The sequence below is a fragment of the Adiantum capillus-veneris genome, chromosome 6, assembly GCF_014529385.1.
Source record: "Adiantum capillus-veneris isolate H3 chromosome 6, ASM1452938v2, whole genome shotgun sequence".
NCBI classification, from domain to species: domain Eukaryota; kingdom Viridiplantae; phylum Streptophyta; class Polypodiopsida; order Polypodiales; family Pteridaceae; genus Adiantum; species Adiantum capillus-veneris.
This window is the reverse complement of record NC_140936.1, coordinates 154,997,359-155,023,697: the sequence shown is the minus strand read 5'-3', so window position 1 is coordinate 155,023,697 and position 26,339 is coordinate 154,997,359. Positions and strand designations below refer to the sequence as shown.

At 45.2% G+C, this 26,339-nt stretch overlaps 1 protein-coding gene across 2 annotated transcripts in view; it reads right to left on the bottom strand.

The window, feature by feature from the left end:
• Positions 1-23,319, bottom strand: part of LOC147456537 (uncharacterized) — a 92,298-nt gene extending 68,979 nt beyond the window's left edge. The window contains exons 1-2 of one of the 2 annotated variants that reach the window (XM_086514972.1): positions 23,182-23,255; positions 13,550-13,623 (exon numbers count right to left, since the gene is read on the bottom strand). The gene's annotated coding sequence lies outside the window, so the exon portion shown is untranslated. Of the gene's footprint in view, positions 1-13,549; positions 13,624-23,181 lie in introns of both variants that reach the window. The other variant, XM_086514971.1, reaches the window with a different exon arrangement.
• Positions 23,320-26,339: the final 3,020 nt, after the last annotated feature.

Sequence of the window (26,339 nt, the reverse complement as noted above, 5' to 3'; positions counted from 1 at the left end):
AGGTAACATGGTATTTGTTATCCTAATACTAACTACATAAGTACCAATTATGTGTGTGAAGTTGTATTGGAGTCCCTCCTCGGGTGTGAAGGCTTCAGAGTCACCAAGTGCACCCCTTTGCAAATTTTGATGTGAATCTCAGCCGGTCCAGCACACACAGCAAGCAAACAAAATCGTGGGTGACTTGCCTCTTCGGTGACACCCTTCGCCATGACTCTTTGTACGCGGGAGTCCCTTCGCGAACAGCCGCACTCTCTCAGCCTTGCCCCTTCCTGCATAGGCTTGCCTCTTCGCCATGCCTCTTCATGATTCAATGCAGCCGCTTGCCAATCGATGCTGTCCGTACACAATTCGGCTGAAATTTTACACGCTGGCTGCTGGTTTGCCCCTTCGCTTTGTGTTTCGCTGGACCTTTTTGGCACTGAATTTCCTCTTTGCACTGGCACCTCTTGCTGGCTGTTTTTACGTAAGACACCAGCAGCGCTGAATTCCATATTAAACCCCACTTGTGATACATTTTAAGTGACCGGCCAAAGAATCCTTATTTTAAATACCATGTGAATTCATTCACTTGATACATTAAAAAAAATCCAATGTGAAACACCTCTTGAGTGCATCTCTTGGCCAATTTACACATACGTAAAATACTTGAGCCTGTGCCAGATCCAGAACCCGAATTCCCAATTGTTCACAAGTGGAACCAGAATTACGAATTCCGAAATTACCTACAGATTTTCCATCTCCAAATTTTTTTACTCGGAGTACCCGTCCCAGAACTTGCTCCCTCACCTGTTAGTTCCTTTTGAGGCGTAACCATGCCAAATTCTCAGGATGGAGGTGGTCAATCTAACGATGCTCTTACTCTCATCAAGGAGCAGACGGCCACACTTTCCATAAACCTCGCATCACTTCACACTCGCTTGGATGAGATGCACACGGAAAACACTTCTCGAAGTCGACCTGCTGTTTTGCGAACTACTAATGCAGCATCTTCAACAGATTCTTCCGAAGCTTCAGTGGACGAACCAAACGAACCAGATCCAACTGAAGAGGTAAACAATTGCGAACTTCAATTACTTTATAAAATTTTTAATGCTGCACAGAAGAAGAAGCTTGATGTTAAACTGCCGGAACCGTATGATGGTCGCCGCGACAAGCGCGTGCTAGACCAATGGCTGTTCAAAATGGAGATTTACTTATCGAACACAGACTTGGTCGAGAGTAAAAAAGTTGCACTTGCTAGTTCTCTGCTCAAGGACACAGCATTTCTTTGGTGGCAACGACGGGTTGCTGATGGTAAACACACACCTTCTTGGGATAAATTCCGGCATGCTATTCGCAAGGCATTCGAACCTGCCAATGCGGATTTTCATGCCCGGTCCTCTCTTCGCCGCCTGAGCCAGACAGGTTCCTTGGCCGCGTACATCACAGAGTTCCAAAGACTAACTCTGGAGATAGAGACCCTTAGTCCCTTTGATAAACTTCACAGTTTTATCGACGGACTCGAACCCAACCTGAAGGATGATGTGCACAAATACAACCCTACCACTTTGGATGCTGCAATTGCCTATGTGGAGCATCTTGGCGATAATCGACACCCTACACGGAATTTTCTCCCTAGTAACAGATCTTCAAATAGCGCTCGCTTTTCACAGCGCGATCGCAGAGACAACTATAGCCAAAGTCAGCAACATCAGTCTCAGTTCAGACACCAGGCAACGCAACCTTATTCAACTTTAAGGTTCTATTCTCAAGATCGACAATCTGAAAGCAGATCTTCTTCACATGTTCCTCCACTTGATCGTGGTAAAGGGCGTGATTTTTCTCAAGATGGGCATTCCAATACTCAGCAAGGCTCTTGGTCAAATGCATCTTTAACTCCAAAGAAGGAAGGATTATGTACAATTTGCAGTGGTGACCATAGATAGTATCAATGTCCAAAGAGAGCAAATCCGTCTAACTTGAAAAGAAATTCCAACGCGGAAACATCATCGAATTCTGAACAACTAGATTCTGCTAAGGATAAAGGAAAATCAGTGGTCAATACGATTCGAGTCTCCGAGGATACGAGTATTCTTATGAAGCATGCTCAATGCAATTCTTCAGTTTTAAAGCCTCTCTCAAAGCAAGTTTTGAGCCTTCTTGGACTACTCAATGGTCGCTCCATAAATATTTTGGTGGACAGCGGATGCTCGAATAATTTCGTCAGCACTCAGATAGTTCAACAACTTGGCTTACCAACTCAGAAGACATCTCACTTATATGATGTGGAATTAGCAGATGGATCAATTTTGACTTGTGATCAGACAGTTCGACGGTTGCAGTTTGAAATTCAAACTTATGCAGATCAATTGGATTTCGAAGTATGCCTTTATCTTATTACGACACGATTCTTGGTCAGCATTGGTTATTCCAATATGATCCAACAATTAGCTTTCGAGGACATACTATCAATTTGTTCAAAGATGGACGTGAATTGACATTACACGGGCTTTCTCATGCCGAAAGAGTGATTCAAGCCTCACGTGTACTAGTCAAACAGCATGATACAGTGGATTATGAAGAGAATATGATTTCCGATGCAGAAGCAGTTCATGAATTTTTGAATTCATTAACTTCTCGTGAATCATTTGATGAAGACAAAGATAAAGATATAGTTGCAGATTCCGAGTCTGAAGACGACTATGCTTTCTTTGATTCTTTACTGGATGATGATATGCCAATTACAAGTCATGAAGTTACAGTTCCAGAAAATGATTCTGAAGAATTTTGGGATTCATTATTGGAAGATGATTACAATCTCAAGCCAAAATCCTCTCCAGAGATTACTAAAGTTGAAGTCATCCCATCTGAAGAGTACCTTGAGAAGATTTCCTCTTCCCCAAATATTTCACAATTATTGGAAGATTTTGAACCAAAAGGATTACATCACACGCAGGATTTTGAAGATCAACCTCTTGTTGCAGTCAACCTGATTATGCCAGATTCCTCTAAAAAGTCTTTGAATAATGCAATGATATGGGATTTAGTAGTCAAAGCAAAAAGGTTTCGCAAGAAGCAAAGGTTCAAGACAAAGGTTTCAGATAACTCAAAGATTGAAGATTTTTGAAGATTCAATGCTTTTCCAGAGTTCTATCAACATCAGAAGTCATTTCTTTGACCCAGGCTCTCATTTTAAATGGGAGGGAATGTCACGATTGTGACTATGTTAACAACAATACATCTACTCCTAGTTGCAGATACGCGAAGTGCCATCCAAGGAGGACCCCTGCGCTTGGATGGTCACACCCCTTCGCCCAAAGGACGCATCTCTTCGCCAAAAGCCACACTCCTTCGACGATTGGTCACACCCCTTCGCTCTACGGGTGCGACTCTTCGCCCAATGGTTGCAGCTCTTCGCCAAAAGGATGTGTCTTTACGTCTTAAGTCGCGTCTCTTCACCATGAGACGTGTCTTTTTATTTGTGTCTCTTCCTCTCCTATATAAGGAGCCTATTGTACTCAGTTTTCAACAAGTCAATCAATCAAACACAGAGTCTTCTAAGTCTTGTCTCGAGTACAGTTCAAGTTTCTTAAGTCTTAATCACGAGTTTAAGTACTTAATTAAGGATTAGAACCTAGAATCCTTACACTTTGCCAGTAGACGAATGCACCGTATTATTGTACGCATACTCAAGCATAGACAAATACTGTTCCCACTTGCCCTTATTATCTGACACATAGCATTTCAACAGATCTAAGACAGTAGAATTAGCCTCTTCTGACTGTCCATCAGTTTGTGGATGAAACGAAGACGAGAATTTAAGCGTAGTGCCCATGTTCTCAAACAATCCTCTCCTGAACAAACTGGTCATGCGAGGATCACGATCACTGATAATCGATTATGGCATACCATGGTACTTAAACACATTGTACATGAACAAGCGTGCCATCTAATCAGATTTTATCTTCTTCCTGACAGGGATAAAATGGGCCTGCTTGCTGAACCTGCAGATAATGGTCCATATACCGTCATTCCCTGTTGGCGTCCTTGGAAGATCAAAGATAAAGTCCATAGCAATGCTTTCCCATGGCTTATCCGGAATCGGTAGTGGTTGTAACAACCCTGGTGCCTTTTGCCTGTCAAACTTGACCTTTTGGCAAACTATGCATGCTCGCACAAAGGCATCCACATCTCTCCTCAAGGTAGGCCAATAGAAGAATGTCTCTATCGCTTTAACTGTCGCATCAATGCCACGATGCCCTGCATACGGTGGGACATGACTCTCTTCCATGACCTTATGTCGCAGTGGCCTAGTGACACAAAGTCTGCCATGCATCATCATAAAACCATCTCTGAGGAGGTAGTGCTCGTGATGTTGCCCCTCTTGTAACTGTTCAAAGATCCTTGCAAAATCTTCATCAGCAGTATACTGTTCCTTCATGTCATCTAACTCATGATGAGAAGGAATTGACACAGATGAGATTTGTGGCTTTCTTGATAACGCATCAGCCACAACATTCTTCTTGCCTTCCACATGTATAATCTGGAAGTGGAACATGGAAAGAATGTTTGCCCATCGCATATGCTTTTCGGATAACTTTGACTGTGTCAAGAAGTATCGCAAGGTCTGGTGATCTGTTTGGACAACAAAATCAGCACCTAAGAGATAGTGCTTCCAGCTAGAAAGCGCATGAATCACGGCCAAGAGCTCTTTCTCATAGACTTGCATAGTCCTCTCTGGCCCTTGCAAAATTCAGCTTTCATAAGCTACTACCCGTCCATCTTGCATTAGCACTACTCCGATGCTACTGCCACACGCGTCACACTGGACCACAAATGACTTCCTGAGATCTGGCAAAACAATAACTGGATCTGAAGTCAACTTTTCCTTTAAGAGACTAAAAGCTGAAATCTCTTTTTGGGTCCATCTGAAAGTGACCTCTTTCTTTTACAATGCGTGAAGAGGCGATGCTATCTCTGCAAAATTTCTGATAAACCTTCTATAGTAGGAACACAATCCCAAGAAGCTTCCAACATCGTGCACAGTCTTCAAGTCTGGCCATGTCTTGATAGCTTCGACCTTTGCGGGATCCATTCTAACACCATCCTTTGAGACTATGTGGCCCAGAAAGTGGATCTCTTCGAGGAAGAATTCACTTTTCTTAGGATTGGCAAGTAACCTGTGACTGCGCAGCTCTTCAAACACAATGGTCAAGTGACGCCTATGCTCCTCTTCATTCTTCGACTACACTATCATGTCATCGAAGAACGTTCCAACAAACTGTTGATGCGAGCGGAAAATCCGGTCCATCATTCTGTTGGACGTGGCAGGAGCATTTGTTAGCCCAAACGGCATCACTAGAAACTCATAAAGACCAAATGTCGTTCTAAACGCAGTCTTGTGCACATCATCTGGCCTTATACGAATCTGATGGTACCCACTCTTAAGGTCTATCCTGCTGAAAATTGTAGCACCCTCTAAACGATCGAGAATATCATCAATTCTAGGAATAGGGAACCTATTCTTGATGGTATTCTTATTCAACGCACGGTAATCAATACACATGCGCCATGAGCCATCCTTCTTCTGCACTAGGAGCACTGGGGAGCAAAAGGGTGAAGAACTAGGCTGAATCAGCCCCTTCTCTAATAACTCCTCAACCTGGCCCATAATCTCTTTCTGATGCGCCGCACTAACCCTGTAGGGAGGTCTATTTGGTGGGCTACACCCTAGCACCAAATCTATCCGATGGTCCTCAGGTCTCTCTGGCGGCAATTGCGACGGTAATGAATCAAAAAAACAGTCACCAAACTTTTGCAAAAATGCTGACCTTTCTTTATCTAACACAGATAAATTTGACTGATCACTATCTGAGACATCACGTGCAAAAATCAGGTACACAGAAAGATGATTCTTTATTACAGAAGTGATAGCAGAAGCAGATACAATAGGGACTGACTCTCCTTTAAGCTTTACATCCAAGATGTGAGTTTTGCCCCTATGCTGTACAGTGATCTTTTTGTTGTAGGCATCCAAGACTCCATGCACTCGGAACATCCACGGGATCCCCAACAAGGCGTCACAACCTTCCAGCGGCATGATGTAAAACTCTTTTGCTCTGCTGTGTACCCCATCTCTTCAGCTCTGATGCCCAACTTCATAGCTAACTCTGGTGAGATAAAGTTGGCTTTGGCACCTGGATCAAAGAAGATGAGTGCCGTCTGATCCCTAACTTTCCCCCATGCCCTGCATAACTCACTGGCATCTGTGCTGGGCCTGTCACCCACTATGTCTGGCTTCTAAACAGTTGACCTCAATTGTAGTGCTTGGACATATACCTCCAGTATCTCGGGATAAGCTGCTAATTCCTCCTGCGTCATCCACTGAGCATCTAGATTCGAATAGTTCTTAAACTTAACCAAATACTTCCGTGTTATCTTTCCGGATTTGAGAGGCCGCTCCTGATGACTTACTATCTGCTCCGGTTGGAGTATTTCTTTCGTTTCCTCAACCTCAGGAGGTTCCTCAGCACTAGGCTGGCTTGGAGGCGGTCCCACATACGGCCGGAGTAAACTGACATGGAAAGCATTATGGATCCTCCAATTAGGCGGTAGCTCTAATCGGAAGGTGACATCATTCACTCGCTCAGTGATCTTAAACGGCCCATAATAACGGGTAGAAAGTTTTACCACCTTCCCCTTATGAGACGCTTGTTTCTTAAGTCTTGCCTTCTCAAACTTGAGTGAGACTAACTGTCCGACTGTTAAGTCGAGATTCCTTCTGTGCTTGTCTACAGCTTTCTTATGTTTTTCCTGAGAGCGTAGAATAGCTCTCCTAACTTGCCCGTAGGCTGTGTCCAAATCCCGGACAAATTCATCTCTTGCAAAGATCTTATCCTTAGTTAAAAGGATGGGTGGAAGCAAAGGCTTACCATAGAGAATCTCGAAAGGTGCTTTCCCTGTCGATGAGTGTATGGTATTGTTATACGCATACTCGACAAGAGGCAAATATTTCTCCCAATCAGATTGCCGGTCTGACACATAAGCTTTTAACATATCCAATACTGTGGAATTGGCTCTCACTTTGCCCGTCCGTTTGAGGATGGTAGGCAGATGAAAAATTCAGCTTCGTACCAAGATTATCCATCAAGGCACGCCAAAAATTTCCTATCATGCGAGGATCTCGATCACTCACAATAGACTTAGCATTCCATGATGCTTAAAGATCTGTGCCAGGAAGACCCTAGCCATATGATCTGCTTTGATCGTTTTCTTGACTGGTATAAAGTGTGCTTGCTTGCTAAACCTGTCCACAATGGTCCAGATCGCGTCATTTCCAATCTGAGTTCTAGGGAGGTCCATGATGAAGTCCATGGCAATACTTTCCCAAGGTTCATTAGGCACAGGCAAAGGTTGTAGCAACCCAGGCATCTTATGCCGATCATACTTCACTTTTTGGCAAACCAAGCATTCCCTGACATACTTATCAATGTCTGCTTTAAGGCTAGGCCAAAAGAAATATCTTTCCATTGCTAAGGTCGTAGGGAGAATACCCCGATGACCCGCATAAGGCGAAGCGTGTGCTTCATCCATGATCTTCTTTCTTAATGGTTCCGCCACACATATGGCCTGATGATGGTAGAGATAACCATCCCGGATGGAATAGGGAAACTCATTCTCTCCACGATGTAGCTTTCCCCAAATGGTGGAGAAGTCATGGTCATTCGGATACAAATACGGTAGTGCTTCTAATTCTTGGTGATACACCGAAGTGATAGCGTTCACCCTTGGCCGTCTAGACAATGCGTCTGCGACCACATTCTTACTCCTAGCCGTGTGAAGGATCTGAAAGTGAAACATAGACAAAAAGTTGGCCCATCTCATCTGCTTCTCAGATAGTTTCCTTTGCGTAAGAAAATACCGCAAACTCTGGTGATCAGTCTTGATCACAAAATCCGCTTCTAGAAGATAGTGCTTCCAGTTGGATAAGGCGTGGATCACAGCCGTGAGTTCCTTTTCGTAGATTGATGCATGCAACTCTGCATCCTTAAGCCGTCTGCTTTCGTAGGCCACTGCATGGCCTTCTTGGTTTAACACTGCTCCGATGCAATCGCCTGAAGCATCGCAGTGAACCTCAAATGGTTTCCTTAAGTCAGGCACTATCAAAATAGGTCCATGGCTTAGCAAGTACTTGAGCCGATCAAAAGCTCCTTGTTGTCTCGATCCCCATCTGAAAGGAATCTTCTTCTTTGTCAAATCATGAAGTGGTCCTGCTACATGAGCAAATCCTCGGACAAACCTTCGATAATACGAACATAATCCAAGGAAGCTACGTACATCATGTACCGTAGTGGGAATAGGCCAATCTTCTACCACTGCGATCTTGGCAGGATCCATTCTCACTTGATTGTGAGAGACTATATGGCCAAGATAGTGTATCTCTGAGAGAAAGAACTCGCTCTTCTTTGCATTCACATGCAACTCATGCTTTCGCAATTCTTGAAACACTAAGTCCAAGTGCTTCCGATGTTCCTCTTCTGACTTAGAGAAGATGAGTATGTCGTCAAAGAATACTCCCGTAAAAGCTCGATACAGGCTGAAAATGCGGTCCATCATGCGATTGAACGTCGCAGGAGCATTGGTCAAGCCGAAAGGCATTACCAAAAATTCATATAGTCCAAAGGTTGTGCGGAAAGCAGTCTTGTGGACATCCTCAGGGGCGATCCGTATCTGATGATACCCACTCTTTAAGTCTATGCGACTAAAGACACTTGCACCCTGCAACTTATCAAGTATATCATCAATCCGAGGGATCGGAAAGTGATTCTTGATCGTGATCTTGTTTAAAGACCTAGTCTATGCACATTCGAAACGTGCCATCTTTCTTCTGCACCAGTAGAACTGGGAGAGCAGTAGGGTGAAGCACTTGGCCGTACTAACCCTTTCTCTAGAAGCTCGTTGACTTGCTTCAAAATTTCCTCTTGCTGAGCAAGACTCACCCTATAAGGGGGTTGATTGGGAGGCGAGCTACCCGGTATGAGATCTATGCGGTGATCTTCCAGGCGTACCAGAGGGAGTTCATCGAGAAGTGTTTCCGTGAAACAATCTTTGTACTTTTCAATAAATTGAAGACGCTTAATTTCCATACTAGAGAGAGAGTCCCTACTAGTTTTATCCTCTTCACGTGCAAAAATCAAGTAAGCAGAAACACACTTCTTCATTTCTTTCTTAATGGAGATATGGCTTACAATTGGGAACTGCCAATCTCCTGCATCAGCATGAATCTTTATTTTCTTAGCCCCATGATCAAAAGTGAGGGTCTTTTCCACGTAATCGGGAATAGGTGTCATGTGGAAGTGCCATGGCATACCCAAGATGATATCACATCCCTCGATGGGTGCCATCAAAAATGATTCGCGGTCCTTGTACTCGCCAATCCGAAGATTGAGCTTTCCTTGCACGGGAGTTGCATTGGTTGTCAACCCCTCGAATGCCGATCCGGATGTAACCGGTGTGCCAAGCTGAGCCGGTGTGAGGCACAATCGTTCCGCAGTATCCAGGGAGATGAAGTTATCCGTGGATCCTGGATCATAAAGAATCAGTACTCGCTGGTTGTTCAAAGACCCCCAGCCCTTCAGAAGGTGACGCTTCCCTTTCTCCGTTTCTGTGTTTCCTTGAACATCTGGAATTGAGTTCGAGCTTGGTGGTGCGGGTTCCTTCCTTGCTTTCTCTTGCCTCGTAGAGGCTTGCTCTTGCCGTTGCTGCTTTAGCGGGCAGTCCGGTTTCATATGTCCTTTCTCGCCACAGTAGAAGCATCTTCCTTCCTCTCTGAAAGTTTGAAGTTGAGTAGGAGAAAGATACTTAGTTCGCTTGCCAGTGCCCTCTGGCTTCTTAGAATGATCATCGTCCCTAGATGGAGGACGTTTTCTTCCTTGGCCCCCATGGTCATCGTAGACCCCTCTTTGTCTTGCACGGTAAGTGTTATGCTCCATTTTTCTGGGCGTCCCAGTTGAGTGCAAATCCTCAACAATGATTGCTGACTCCATCATCCTCTGAAGAGTATCATGCAGATACACTTTCATACTCTTTCGAAGCTGTGGTTGGAGACCTACTTCGAACTTTCGTTTCTTTTCCTCGTCGGCAATCTTCATGAAGGGAGTGACCTTCAGAAGAACCGACCAATACTTGTCCACATAGGTCGTTACTCTTTCATGTTCCTTCTGGGCAAGCCAGTCCCATTCCTTCCGTATGTCCTGCTCGAAGTCAGGTGGAAGAAATTGTTCATAAAATTCAGATTTGAAGCTTTCCCAAGTTCTGGCCTGTGAACCTTCCAGAATCTTGGCTAACCACCAATTACTTGCCGTTTCCTTGAGGTGCATCCCCACATGGCGTAATTTCGATCTTTCTGTGAAGTGCCCATTGGTAAAGGCGACTTCAAACTGTCTGATAAAGGACAGTGCTTTGGAGATGTCTCTCCGTCCGTTGTAGGTTTCGAACTTGATGTCCTTGTCGCTCGATTTGAAGACTCTCATGCGATGTTGAGACTTGCGACCATGCTTCTTGAATCAAGGCTTATCTTTAGGTTGATGTAAGGTAGTAGTAGTAGCGGCTTCCTTCTTCTGTCGAGATGATCGAGAAGTAGAAGTATAATCAGGAGAGTAAGATGGAGATGAGATAGAGATGTCTTTGCTCTCGTCTAGCAAAGAGAGCGCTTTTTCCTGTCCTTTCCTTGGAGTAGGCCGTTCATTCCGATCCGAAGATCCTTTGTGCACCTCGGCACGTTCTTCTTCTCTTTCCTCTTGTGGTCTCACGCCAACAGTGTTGTCTGGATGCTTGGCTGCATCAGTTCCATTCGTTTTCTTCATTCCACCCAAGAGCTTTTGGACGTCTGGCAACAGTAAGATTTGTTGCAAATCCGCAAGCTGAGCTTGCACTTGTTGAAGCTCCTCTTCAACGCTTCTCCCTTGGCCCGACATGGTTCTTCCCGTTCTTCCCGGAATCGTCCTTCTTTGCAGAGAAAGAGAGGAGTCCGAGCTCTGATACCACTGTCACAAAACGGGAGCGTACACGAGCACTTAGAAATCTGAAAAATAAAATACTTTGCAAAAGGGAGAGAAGGGAGAAGATCGACACAGTATTGGGGACCAAAAGATGGGCTGGTCCCCCCCCCTGTTAAGATTATTCTTTATTCAGGAAGAATTCTTATACAAGCACGAGAACCCGAGGAATCCCCTCCGTTCTGTAATCTTAGACCCGAAGGTCGTGCTTTCCCGTAAAGGGCTTGGGCGCAAGGCCGTTCCTTCCCGTAAGGGACTTAGGCGCGAAGCCGTACTTTCCCGTAAGGGACTTAGGTGCGAAGCCGTACTTTCCCGTAAGAGACTTAGACGCGAAGCCGTACTTTCCCGTAAGGGACTAGGCGTAAAGCCGTACTTTCCCATAAGACGGGAGGTTCCTGCAAAACAAACCACACAAAGCAACAATTCTCAATGCGTATCAACATTGTATACCTGTCGCTCCTTACTCGGAAAAGCGACCTCCGTACTCGGTCGTCACACGAACACTTGCAGTTTCCGTCGCCAGTCTCTGCTCCAGAATCCCAGCGCTAGTGCTTTCTGCTGCTTCCGGTCTGTTCCAAAACTGAAACACTGGCTACCCTTTTATAGGGTCTGGCACCCGGCGGGAATAGAGCCGCAAAAGCAGGGTCCTGGCACCCTAGAGAGAGGAGAGAGAGAGATCGCTGGTGTTGGCGCTTTTTAGAGAGAGAGAGAGAGAGAGAGAGAGAGATCGCAGATTTCAGCCTGCGTAGCCTATTAGCACTGGCTTTTTTTTGAAGGACTTGCTTTATTTTATTAATAAAGGCCTGGTCACTTAAAAAGTGACCGGCCACTTAATAAAATAAAGTGTGAACCTGTTCAAACTTTAAAAACTCACTTAGTTAATGAAATCAATGCTACACGGACACATTCTAGGCGTCCCCGGGTGCAGGACACGACACAGATGCAATGCAGACACAGACTCCTCGCGGGAAAGCATCTGCCCTCCCGCGACTGTTCCTGCTTTTCGTAAAAAGCTTCATTGAACCCATCTTTATTCTTGTGCTTGCGTTTCTTACGCGTATTTTCTTACTCAGTTCGGATTTCCTCCTTAGCCTATGGGATGCCCCCTTACTGATGTACCCGTCACCCATCATGTGACGCATCAGGGGCACTCGTAATCCGGCCCTTTCCACCGAACTTACAGAAACTCCTTCGCGATGTTTACCGTCACCCATCAAATGACACATCAGAGTTTGGCCGTTCTTGATGGCAGTTCCTGTAGCTACAATCTTTTAACAGTTCTTAGTGCACACAATAAAATATCCTAAAAAAGAGATTAATCATTAAAAATAAGAAAATAGTCCAATTAGCAACATCAGCCCTTAGCGTTTTCAGATTTCAACCCGTCCCGTCATCGTCTCGTTGACATCGTCGGCAAGTCCATTGCATTGTAGAGATTTGTGCAATCAATAGTAGACCGCTCTCGTCATAGAGAGTGGGACCTTCGGAGGAGGGTTTGACAACATTCTGGTGTCGTATGCTTCTCTCGCTATCTCTCAGTCTCAGTGCCTTCATTCACAGTGTTTATCCACTTTGTTTGTGATCATTTGCACTCTCTCACGAAAGGAACGGAAGGCTCTCCCTTCCGTGAGAAAATGGAACCCTTGAGTAGAGTTCGGAGTACTCATCTTGAGCAAAGTTCAACATTCACTTTCGTTGCACCTTACATTGGTATCAGAGCTTTGGCACTGTTCTGTATCACTCAAGGAAAGAACCATAAGAATTTTTTGCTTGTTGCGGTCGCACGTAACCCAAGTTCTCTTGGGCGTGTCGATTCCTAATCGTGTTTTTGAAGAGTGACAGAAATCCCAAGAAAGAAGGGCTTGTCCAACCTCCCCTTGTTTCTCTTTTCACTCATTGAGAGTGGACCGTGCACTTAGCGGCCGGCCAATCTACGTGAGGTGGAAAAAAGCAACCTTGGTGTGAGCGCAAGGCCGCCAAGGGGTGCGCCCGCGGGAAAGAGTAGAGCTTGGGTAAGAGAAGATCCTTCTCTAACACAGATTGCAAGCTAAAGAAGAACCTCAAGAACCTCAAGATTCAAGAACCTCAAGACTCAAGAACCCAAGAACCCAAGACCCACAAGAACCCAAGTTCCTCGTGAACTTAAGAACCCAAGACTACAAGAACCAAGGTTCCTCAAGAACTTCAGAACCCAAGACTTCAGTGTTTGGTCATCACCCGAAGCGGAATGGATACTCTGCATGAAGGTGATGAGCATGAGGGTGGTGAAGAAGAATTTTTTCCACCAGGAGGTTTTTTTGACCCTCCCCCTTCCCCACCTACGCCACGGTTTGCACCAAATCCTATGCAGGCTCTAAGTCGATGATGGACATGATGTCACAACAAGAAGCGAATCGCGTTGCCTTGGAGCACGAGCACGAAGCACGCGAAGAAAGAAGAGCGGCCTTGGAGTTAGAGCGTGACATGCTGAGAGACCAACGCATGCAAGAGTTGGTACGACAAGTACTCACCTCGAAGTCCGAGCTGGTCAAAGAAGTTGGTAGTTCTTCAAGTAGCAAAAGAAGAGATTCGGACTCGAACAACCCTGTCACAAAGAAGATCACGTTCAGTAAGTATGACGGTAAGATGGATACTAAGATTATTCACTCTTGGTTGCATCAATTTAATGCTTACTTTGCGACAACTAAGAAGACAAGAAATAGCAAGGTTTTGACGGCAGCTATGTACCTTACCTGTGATGCCATTAATTGGTACCACGCATGGCAAGAGGCACAGTTGACCGCGCACCTAGAGGAAGCCGAGGAAGGCACGCCCCTTTCCTTCAATTGGGTCGACTTCCAAGACAAGCTCAAGGCGTGGTTTATGCCCCCACAATACCTAGCATGGTTGAGAGACGATTGGCGCGGTCTCAAGCAAAATGGTATGCCAGTTATGTCTTTCTCTAATCGTGTTTTGCAGCTCGATACCCAGTTACGCAAATGGGATGATGAGCGCAAGAAGGCATTCCTTTATGGATTGGACGAGTATATCAAGTATGATGTCGAAGTACTCAATCCAATCGACCTCAACAAGGTGGTAGCGATTGCTCTCGCACAGGAGATCAAGCACAACAAGGGAAAGCCTAAGGAAAACAAGACTTCTCCACGTACCACTCAGACTTCTCAGAACCCTCAGAACGGTACGAATGGTAGGAACGGTATCTCTTCTACCCAATCTTCCTCTAGTCTCTCAGAAAAGAACACTCAAAATGAACCTAAGGATAAAGCAACCACAATTGCTAAACCTAAGCTCACTCCAAATGAAAAGGCAGAGCAAGGAATTTTAGGAGGATACATCACGTTGGAAGAACAAAGCATTTATTCTAAGGAAGGTCGTTGTTATCATTGTCACATCAAGGGTAACATAAAAAGAACATGTCCTAAGCTTGACTCGAATGAATCTAAAGAACCCATAGAACCCACTTCCTCTGTCAATGCAATAAATGAGAACACAACTGTGACCCAAGTTTCTCATGATCCTCCCATTGATGAGTCTCTCATTAAGTGTTATGGTCATGTGAAGGGTCAGCGTTTTTGTTTGACCCAGGCAGTATGCATGATGTGATTAGTGACACTCTTGTCGAAAGAGCCCGCTTGGAGGTTAGCAAGACATCTCCTTTCGAGGTGTCGGGCTTCGCTCCCGGTACGGACTCTCTCATCACGCAAGAGTGTCTTGATGTTTTGTTCGCTATTCATAAGCATCCTTCCGCAGAAAATTTGTAGTCTCTCCTCTTTCAGGATGTGATATGCTTTTCGGCATTCGATGGTTTCGTAAGCATATCTCTCTCATTGATTGGGCAGCTAATACGTTTACTTTCAATGCTAAAAGTGACTCTCCCATTGTCATTCGTGGGAAGCAAGTTGTTCAATCTTCATCTCTCATTTCTAATGTGCAGGCGAAGATTGAAACGAATCAGGAGGAGACTCTCTCAGTCTCTTCTTTTCCAAAGCACGATACACATGATTTGTATGATCAAGATGTGATTATTCACGAGCATGATGGACTGCATGATAATGATGAGCATGATGATTTGCAGGATAATGATGTAATTGTTCACAAGGATGATGGTTTAGTTGATACTTTGTCTAGTAAAGCTAACCGCATTGCAGATTCGATAGATCACGAAGAATCGATCTTGGCTCTCGAGTCGAGGTCCAAAGAACCCCCACAAGAAGTATTATGTGTTTGAATGATTAGTCAGCACGCATTGTTCGAGTGTTTCATTCGTGTATTTTAGTCACCGTCTTTATGTGATCCATTTTCACACGTATGTTCATGTTTTTGTGTTGGAAGTTGTTTCAGGAATTTTCATTCTCGGAGATTCTTGAAGAAGGTAGATCCACAACTATAGACAAAGTTGAAGCATTGAAGGAGCCACAGATGACTTTGTGTCGCTTTCGACGCGGCCCAAAGAAGCAAGCGTTGCAGACCTTTATGAAGTTCAAGTACGGCACGACCCACACATCAGAGTGGGCCAGCGAAGAGTCCTTCCCAGGATTCCAGAAGTTGTTGGCAATCTCCCTCGACGCCATACAGTTCGGTACCAGTACCTCACTTTGAAAAGGAGGGGATGTACGTGCACATCTAACCTTGTGTGTACGTGGACAAGCTACTTCATGACTAGGGTTTAGTTCACTTCAGTTAGCCTAGTTTAGAAAGTGTTCTGGCACTTTTGTGAGTCTGTTCGCAGACCGTGCATGTCCAGGCACTTAGAGTAGATACATATCCTCTGGTTGCACACAGCATGACCATCAAATTACAATCAAAACCCATCAAGAGCATTTTTACAATGCATAGACCTATTTTCCCTATTTTAGCCAATTTTCACTTATTATTTTTAAGTGACTTTTGTTGGGAAACTGGGTAGGGCAATTTGACTCAGCAACTATATAAGAAACCTAGCGCTAGCACTTTCTAGCAGAAGAGGCAGCAGGAACCAGCGTTCAACAGGCACCTTCTCAGCAAGACCTCCCCCAACAGCAAAACCCAGCGTTTTCAGCCAACAGACAGCCTAGCGTTTTGCATCAATGCAGCCCTAGAGTTTTTGCATTGCAAATCAGCCCTGGTGGTAGCAGACTCCAGCACTCATCCTTAGCGTTTTGCAGTTTCTCCGCGACAGAACCGACAGATAGACCAGCGTTTTCAGTTTTCAGCATAGAGACACCGCAATAGAACCCCCAAACCTCGCAGATCTCACTTTCCCGCATCAGATCCTCGCCGCACAGTCAGATCCACCAGAGTTTGCAGATTCAGCCCGGAAAACGCAGATTTCAGCATCTGCGTTTTCAGTGCGTCGTCGTTGCATCATCGTCGTCGCCGTCGTCACCGACATAGAGTCAGAATTCAACAGATACAAGATTTGCAGATTTCAGCCCTTAGCATTTGCAGATTTTAGCCCGTCTCATCGTCGTCCTCATCGTCGTCGACATCGTCGGCAAGTCCATTGCATTGTAGAGATTTGTGCAATCAATAGTAGACCGCTCTCGCCATAGAGAGTGGGGCCTTCGGAGGAGGGTTTGACAACATTCTGGTGTCGTATTCTTCTCTCTCTATCTCTTAGTCTCAGCACCTTCATTCACAGTGTTTATCCACTTTGTTTGGGATCATTTGCACTCTCTCACTAAAGGAACGGAAGGCTCTCCCTTCCGTAAGAAAAAGGAACCCTTGAGCACAGTTCAAAGCACTCATCTTGAGCAAAGTTCAACATTCACTTCCACTGCACCTTACATTTTGCCCCTCTGTGCTCGCATCCTTTCATGCAAAAGTGCACGGATCCAGCAGGCGGTCGCTTCTTCTCCCTTGCTCGCACCCTTTCCCAGGCGGCGTGCTCCCTTTGCACACCCTTTCCCCAAACGCTGAAGTGCCAGCTGAATCAAGCACTGGCTGAATCCTTTTGCTGGAGTATTTTTACCCCAGCAGCGTCTGATTAAAACATTAAAAAAATAGCCCAGAGTTTGTATGCGAAAGAGGTTGGGCAACCCCCAAATTCTAGTCCATGTGAACTCACTTTTTATTGATTATTCCCATTACGTAAAAGATGCAGTCCAGCCAGCATTTCATCGCATATGCTGCTCCTTCCCCCCTTTACTCCACCACTGGCCACTCAGCAAGCACCGTACTACGCGCACGATGGCAGACGAATTCCATGGTGTGCCCGTTCCGTATATCTTGTATATAGGCAAAGCTCTCGAAGAAGAACTATTGGCAAATCCTCTCCCTGCATAGGAGGCAATTGTCATTCTAGACACTCCAGACCCAGAGCCAGAGCTGGAGGTTATCATAATTCCCGATTCTCCGACTCCAAAACCCGAACCCGTTCCAGACACAAAACCTACTCCTACACCTGTTCGAGTTCCTATTCCCTTCATTTTTCTCTTTGAGGAGCAATCATGCCGACCTCTTAGGACAAAGAAGGCCAATCAGAAGACGCCCTAGCTCTTATCAAGGAGCAGATGGCCGTACTTTCCATAAGCCTCGCCTCAATCAACACTCGTCTCGAGAAAATGCAAATGTATACCTCTTCACGGACTCATCATACGGCTTCTCGGACTACACATCCTGCTTCAACACCTTCTTTCAAAGCTTCTGTGGACAAACAAGAAGAGCCGGATCCAACTGATCAGGTAGACAATCGTGAACTTCAATTACTTTATAAAATTTTAATGTTGCTCAAAAGAAAAAGCTAGATGTTAAACTGCTTGAGCCCTATAATGGTCGCAGCGACAAGCGTGTGCTGGACCAATGGCTATTCAAAATGGAGGTCTACTTATCCAACACGAATTTAGTAGAAAGCAAAAATGTTGCACTTGCTAGTTCTCTGCTCAAGGATACTGCATTTCTTTGGTAGCAACGATGGGTTGCTGACGGTAAACATACACCTTCTTGGGATAAATTCCGGCGCACTATTCGCAAGGCGTTAGAACCTGCCAATGTAGATTTTCATGCCCGGTCCTCTCTCCGCCGCTTGAGTCAGACTGGTTCTTGGCCGCATACATCACAGAGTTTCAGAAACTAACTTTGGAGATAGAGAATCTTAGCCCCTACCACCTTAGACGCTATAATTGCCTATGTGGAACGTCTTGGCGACAATCGACGCCCTACATAGAACTTTCTCCCTGGTGGCCGATCTTCAAACAACACTCGCTTTTCAAAGCGCGATCGCATAGAACGCTATAGCCAAAGTCAACAACAACAATCTCAGTTCAGGCAGCACATGCATCTACTTGCTTGGCTCCCTCGACATGCAAGTGAAAGGTGTCTTTTATGCCATGGGGGTAGTTGGGGAACTTGCCTAGAGACAGACACATGAAGAGGGTGTTTTGAGTGACAGTTGGTCAAGGTGGGAGGGACCTAAAGGTCATGTGCTATTGTTGAGTGAAAAGCAAGTTTGTATCACTATTGAAGTGAGGTCGTTCCGAAGCAAGACGGGGCGATATAGACGTGCTTTCACTCATGTAACTGCATGTGTTCATTCCAAAGTAGCGGCGCAGGGAAAAGGCCCAAATGACCACATAGGAATTTGAGCATGGGGGAAGGGATTCAGGCCCCTCCCCCCGGACGAGAGAGGAATAGAGCCATCGAAACTTCCAATCGAGAGCAGTGCGTGCACACTACAGGGAAGAGGGTCCAGTGGATCTCGGTGAGTCGGTGACTTTGTGGGAGCAATCCAACGGTCCCACGTGCTCTATCTAAACATCAATGGTTTCATTAATCAAAGCAGCACTAAGGCTAGGTTCACAACAGGCAGCGGAAGGCAAAGCAGGCACGTCTCAAACCAATAAACTTGCACATGTCACCTGCCCTGTTCACATCGCGCGGAGGAAGTGTTCGAAAAGATTGCCAACTCGCGGAAGACATTGCAAGTTTTTCTTCCGACCCCACCCCTCGCCTCAAAACATTTCCATCCTCCACGTCTGCTGAGGAGGCCTTGCTGGCAAAACTTTTTCTTTTTTTATTATTTTAATAACCTGCAAAACTTTAAAAGAAGACCTTTTTAGTGTTGCTTCCGCCGGCCTCCTATGTTCACAACGGGCAGCGGATGAAAATTATCAAACTCGGTACTTCCACTCCTATGTGAACCGATCGGCGGTGGAAGAGTGCATTCCAAAGCTCTTCCGATTGGAAATTCATCTTTTTGGGTGTGATCGCCGCCGCGTTAGTGTGAACCCAACCTAAGAAAGCAACAATATCTGCTACACAAACAAACATGGACAGAGCAGTGATATCCGCTACACAATGATTTCGTGGTCATAGAGCAACACCGAGAAAGAAGCAATATTAGCTACACAAGCAAACTTGGAGGGGAAGAAAATAAGTCTTTCTTTTGTAAGGTCATTTAAAGATAGCTCTCTGGGATCCGGCCATGACGATGGTGCTTGAGAGAGAGAGAGAGAGAGAGAGGTTCTGTTGTCGAGATCAAAGCAAAGCATTGCGGGTGGCCATCTCCTCTTCCAATCAAAGATCAATTCAATACGGCATGGTATTTTTGAGGGATAGAGCCTTCGAAACTTCCAATCGAGAGAAGTGCGTGCATACTACTAGGAAGAGGTTGGGTGGATCTCAGTGAGCCGGTGACTTTGTGGCTACAGCTTGGCGATCACTGTCTCTAAGTCAATAAGGGCCTGCTCCATTTCTCCCTCTTGCTTCAACTTTCAAAGTTGACGCACAGCCTACAGGACATGAGGGGCTCTATTTTGGGGCAGAATATCTATACTATTATAAAAGGGGAAGAGATTCCAGCTCCCTCCATCGGACACGTGTCGTTGCCTCCTCGCTCTAATTAGTTCCGACAGTGTGCCCTGCACTCAACGCGCTCAGTGAGAGAAAAAAGGCGCTCAATGGGAGCTAGGGGGAAGCGGAGTCGAGGACGAAACCAGAGGGCTAGAAGATGTTGGTTGCGAACGCGGGGACAACGTTTCTCTCTCTCTCTCTCTCTCTCTCCCCACGTGCCTTTCCTTCGACTGTAGAGAGAGAGTGACACATTTGCTTTTGTTGCAGCATCCCAAGGATCGCAGGATAGGGCGCATTGGCATGCTTTGTGAGCCAGGGAGGTTTTTCTTGCAGGTGATGGTTGCTCGCAGGCAATGGCTCCTCTGTGCCCCAACTGCGTTGACGCCTCTCTGCACCCGGGGGGGGGGAGGTTCCCTCAAGCAATGAGGAGCAGTTTTCCTAGGCCGGGGTGCTTGTGTCTTCAATGGAAATAGCTTGGGGGGTCTACTAGGAGGCACAGAGCCGAGGGAGTTCGAGATCAGAGGCGACGAGCAACTGTGAGTGCAGGAACGGAGGCAAAGCGGTAGGCTTTAGCTTTCCTAAAGTTAACAAGACAGAATCTTGCGGATGAATTAATTAATAAACTCACAATAGATCCAATATATATGTGGATAGGCCGTGCCAATTTTGATTTGGGGGTGTATTAAGGTGGATCTTGGGAGATGCCCTCTCATATCAAAAGGAAAAGTTGAAAGCGTGGACAACTTGTGGCGCATCTTCAAGATGAATTATTTTGTAAAAGACATCTCTCTCTCTCTCTCTCTCTCTCTCTCTCTCTCTCTCTCTCTCTCTCTCTCTCTCTCTCTCTCTCTCTCTCTCTCTCTCTCTCTCTCTCTCTCTCTCTCTCTCTCTCTCTGAGCCTGGAGATATTTGTAAAGTTGGTGTTGTGTTGGGCAGTCTAGGCAGAGGCGTAGGAAAGCACCCGCAAGGGGAGGGCAGCGGAGATCAAGCCGTAAGGCAGTGCGGCGTGAGGGTAGGAGCCTAGTGCGGTGTGATGATGAAGGTGGGGTAGGCATGGGAGAACATGAGCATGGATCGTGGAAATTGGAGTACGTGCTTTATCGATGTGGCACACACACTGTAGGAGGTTCACAATATGCAATGTCTTTCTTCTCTCTCTCTCTCTCTCTCTCTCTCTCTCTCTCTCTCTCTCTCTCTCTCTCTCTCTCTCTCTCTCTCTCTCTCTCTCTCTCTCTCTCTCTCTCTCTCTCGGGCATTGTGTTTCTCTGCATTCTTTGCAACCTGTCGCGATGGTGTGGTGAACGGAGGCCTTGCCTTATGAGAAATGATGAAGGCCAGTGCAATCGTGGATGTAGGACAGTGAAAAGAGCCATTGTGTGTGAGGCCGAAGGGTGGTGTGAGGAATGATGAAGCAATGAGCATATCACGGGTGCAGGACTGCAAGGAGCCGTTGTGTGTGCGGACGAAGGGTAGCATGAGAAATGTTGAAGGCGTGAGCACATGGTAGGTGCAGGAGATAGAGAGATTAGGACATAGAGCCGCCCTGTCCAAGGCCCATGCGCAACTAGAGAGAGATGTGTAGAGAGACACAGGTGGTCTCAGTTAGGCCCAACATGGAGAGGGACAGAGGCTTGAGAGGCAGCCATGGTGAGGGATGGAGGTTTCACAGACCCATGATGGCGACACCTCATCCTTTTTTTGCTTTAACATTCAGAAATTCCATGCGAATCTTGAAGGCTAATTAATTGGGTCTTTGAGAAATTAGAATGGACCGAGTACGTACGTACTGGCTCTACTTTCACTTTTCATTACACAGAATCTTGCCAAGATGCTTTAGGATCTCAAACCCGCTCACAAATAAAAACCATTTCTAATTTCAACTCTAATTTTGTAGGATTTGACCTCATCACGTAGAGAATTAGGTTCAAGCTTAACCACTAGGCTACATGCCTATGGTGCCCTTTGGGGTGCCTTTAACCATAAAAAAAAAACACTACTCCCCCCCACTCCCCCTCGTTTATAAGTGACACGGGGTGTCACTCGAGGGATCAACGGTGGAGAACACGATCGGCAGGGCAGGGGGGCTTTAGGCCGTTGGATCTACACGCCCAGAGGGGGCAGGTTTTTATATGCTTAAAGTCGCAATGCCTGCATGGATGCGTGATAGGCAAGATGGATCAGGTGCGCGAGTGTGTGGGAGGAGGTTGCGAGCTCGAGCAAGGAGCGAGACGATCGGCGCATTTCTTTTTACCCCACCCAACTGAGATCAACAATGGGATGCACTCGGACTGTTGATCCCTCGAGTGCACTCCGTGTGCTTTATGAACGAGGCCCTCCCCCCCCCCCCCCCCCCCCCTCCCCCTTTTCCCTTTCTTTCCCCTCACCCTTCCCTTTTCCTTTCGTCCCTCCCTAAACTAATTAATGGGTTCCCTTAAAAACAACGTTTTGGGGACCTACTGGAGTGCAAGTACAATTGAAGTTTATTAATTAACTTGTCATGAAGATTTCATCCGTATAAACTTTTCTAAGCTTTTCTAAACTTACACACCGCCGAAGAGGTTGTTTCCATGACCCATCGTCCGCCCCCACTAGCCATCGTCATCTTCCTTCACCTTGACACCCAACTGTTGCCGCCCATCGTTTGGTTTTTTCTCTCTCATTAGAGCAGCACCATCTCGATTCTTGACCACGTGGATCGACACTCGGCCCAATTCAATCTTGATAGTGTAGACGAAAAAAATAAACGTGTCTCTCTCCTCGCCTCCATCAACCACAGATGACTGGTCTGCATAGTGTTCCACCTCGATATTCGTTCGCATGAATGAAGGGTCGTCCTTGGCCTTGCTCTACATCCACTGCCGCCCTGGCACAACAGGGCTCCCTCTCTATCTGCCTTGCCTCTCACACACACCATTGCTCACCTACGATGTCAACACATAAAGGTTTTTGCATGGCTTTAATTTTGCTGCTTTGTTGTCTTGTCTCAATGCAGAGAAGCCTCAGGGCTAGTTGACGCGATGCAGGGGAGCTCGATAGCTCTTCTTTGCCGGCCACTTGAGATCCCAATGCATTCCTGCAGCTCTAGAGTTCTCTCCTATCCCCCCCCCCCCTCCTGCCCTACCGCCCGGCCCGACAAAGGCTCGCCATCCCTCCCTCTACATGGTGCTCAGCCGCTTCGGATCCCCTTGCTGCGCAGAACCACCTGCACATGGTTCCCTTCATACATAAGTGGCATCCCTTGCACCTGTCAAATCCCGTCGCCATTGCAAGACAGCAGCACTCTCTCTCTCTCTCTCTCTCTCTCTCTCTCTCTCTCTCTCTCTCTCTCTCTCTCACACACACACACACACACACACAGGATCGCGACCCTCACCTATGCTCTACTCCATCGCAACGTCGAGAGGATGCAGAAGACAATCTTTTATCTCTCCGTGCTGCTTCAGACGCGCTGCATCCCATGATCTCTCCTGAGTTGACCTGATGCGCCGCCCACAGAATGAATAAATTTAGGGAAAATTACCAAAATACCCCTCTAATTCCCAAAATACCCCTCAAATTTTAAAAATTCCCAAAATACCCTTCTATCTATTTCAGTTGGATTGTTCACGGTTTCCTAATCTTTATTCTTTTCTGACAAAGGAGATCTGTTGTTTAATGCTTAGCATGTAATTTGTCACAAATTACCTCCCAAAAAAAGACAATTATGTCTAAATATAATGAAGCAATTCATCTCCAAAGCCAGGTCAAATTCTAGTTTTAGTATCTTGTATTGATAGACAATCGGTCTTCTTCTGAAAAGCTACATATTTTTTTATTGTTGGATAAATTTACTCTCACAACCAGGGGTATTTTGGGAATTTTGGAAAATTTGAAGGGCATTTTAGGAATTTTTGACAAAATATAGGGGTACATTGGGAATTTTTGAAATTTTGAAGGGTATTTTGGGAATTTCCACAAATTAGAGGGGTATTTTGGTAATTTTCCCAAAAATCTATTCAGCATCACATTGCCAGGCACACGGCTCACGAGTCCCATTTGCAATTAGTCTGTAAAGCAAAAAAATCTCCTCTTTCTCTTGCAGGTTCCGACACATTCTATCTCTCCTCCACGTGGCATCGTGTCTGCCTTTTCCACCTCAAAGGCATTGGACGATCTGGACAGCCTCGCGATCCTGCTCTTTCGCAATGCCGACATAACACAAATCATGGCCTCACAAATTCCCAAAATGCCCTTCAAATTTCCCAAATTTTCCAAAATGCCCCGATCGTCTCACTCTCTCTCTCTTTTTCCTTCATAAGTCTAAGAGGATCTACTAAAATTCCAACAAAAAGAAATGGAAAAAAGATTAGAGAGGCATACTGGAGTGCAAGTAATGGTATGTTCGCATTACATGTCCACAAGAGTAACACCAAGCACTTTATAATGCTCTTTAAAGTCCTATGCCAACATCTCGTAGTGGAGGACGAGAGACTTGAACTTTGTGCTTTGCTATGGCATGAGCCCCTAAGCAATGGTGTTTCTTCACGAACTTCTTACTTGTGGAGTCTCCAAAGTACGATTGCTGCTTGAAAAGTGCGTGCGTAAGATGCACCATTTTGAAAGTCCTTCTTGAGTTTATGCTTTCAAAAATAAATAAATAAAAATTCACTTGCTTTTCTCAAAAAGAGCAGTAGTTGAAGTAGAGTTCTATTTGCATAAAGAGTCTCCGTCACATATTACACTATTTCAATCATTTGCAAGAACTAAATGAATATTTACATGCATGAAATAATAAATCATAGATTAAATACCTAAGATTGTCAAAAACAAGTGAATTGAAAATAAGTTGGTAAGGTTCACGAGAAGAGCCCGTACTTATTGGAGATCTTAGGAAGGGCAAAGAAATAGTCCCCATGGAGATCAATAAGGATAACAAAAATTCACATGTAGGTGGAGCAATCTCCATAGAAAATTTCATGAAATCTTGGAAAAAACCTAACAAACCTTAGAAAATTACAGGTGTCTCTTGGAGCGTCAAGGGGTTTATGAACCCCAAAAGAGCATTGCTCATAAAGGAATGGGTGTAGCTTAATCCACTCGATTTTATTGCTCTACAAGGGCTCAACATGTCTTCTTTGGATCTAAAAAGCGGGCTTAGATCCACAACACCTAATTTCATCTATATATTTACTCCTCACTTTAGAGGTTCAAGGGGGGCCAACCTTAGGAATCAAGTCATCTCTTGCTCCTATCTCGGCCAATTTTGACATAGAAGCAGGATGGTGTGGTTTTGACCTCTTCCAGTCCCTTTCTCTCTCTAGTTACTTGCTATGCCAGGAATCAGTCCAAAATAGAATCAACATTTGAAAATCTATTATGCCTAATATTGCATAATCCTTGGATTATGGATGCACGTAAGAGCTCCCAAAGCACCCTCAAGCCCTCGAATAGGATTTCATTACATCACCTTATTCATTGTTTTCATCTTTCTTATATGGAGACTCCCTACCAGAAATAACATTTTGAATCTATCCATAGCCAAATAGGTGTTGTCATCATCAAGCTACCTTTGGATATGAAGCTATTTCTCTTTCCTTAACTTCTTATTCAAATTCAAACACTCATTTGAAAATGCAGAGTTGGTGTCTAAATCTGTCTCCATTTGAAGAGCTTTCCCCTTATTCCTGAGTTGGATACTAGCTTATATTGAGTGTTATTAGTTTGTTGGTATCGAGTCTGGTTTGGCTGGTTGCGTGGTGTTTGATCTAGCTGATTCTTTGGTGTTTAATCATGCTATTGTTGGGATAGATTGGGTGTGTGGTTAGCTTGACTAGTTGCTTGCTGGAGCGTTCTATCATCATCATCATCGTCATTCTTCTTTGATGAAGTAGAATCAGGATTAACCTCCATAGTGTCTTCCTCCATGTCTTCATCCTCCCTATCTGCATCCTCATCATACTCTCCATCCTAACTTGCCTGGAGGTGCTCCCCTAATGCCTAATTAGCCAAAGCATTGGTTTATCTGGTTGCTTGTCCTTCAGTTCTCCTTTCATATTTTTGAATAGATTTTGTAGCTCCTCGTCGAGAGTAAGAGATATGATGCCTTTAGAGTTGGTGATATCTACCAGCAATTGATAGATACATTTGTCCATGATTGATTGGTTTAACATACTATTTGTTGCCTTCACACTATCAATTGTAGCTTGCTTCTAGTCTAGAGTACATTTGTACCTAGTAGTGTTCTTTTTCAACTCTTCATTTCTCAACATTCAAATTGGAATTGGTGAGTTTCAATTCTTCAATTTCTTGGTCCATTTCTTTGATGGTTTTCCTATATTGTTCCTTATTTTTTTGTTCCTATATCAAATTGTTTTTGAGCTTAATTACTTCATATTTCATCTAGTCTACATTCTTGGTCTATTGTTCTAGTTGTTGCCATAGCTAGGAAATTTTGGTACTATCCCAACAAACCTAATCTTCTATCATTTGGTGTTGCATATTGCTTGCATTGCCCTTTGCCTCTGTGTAAACTCGCTGTGTCTCCTTGCCTTC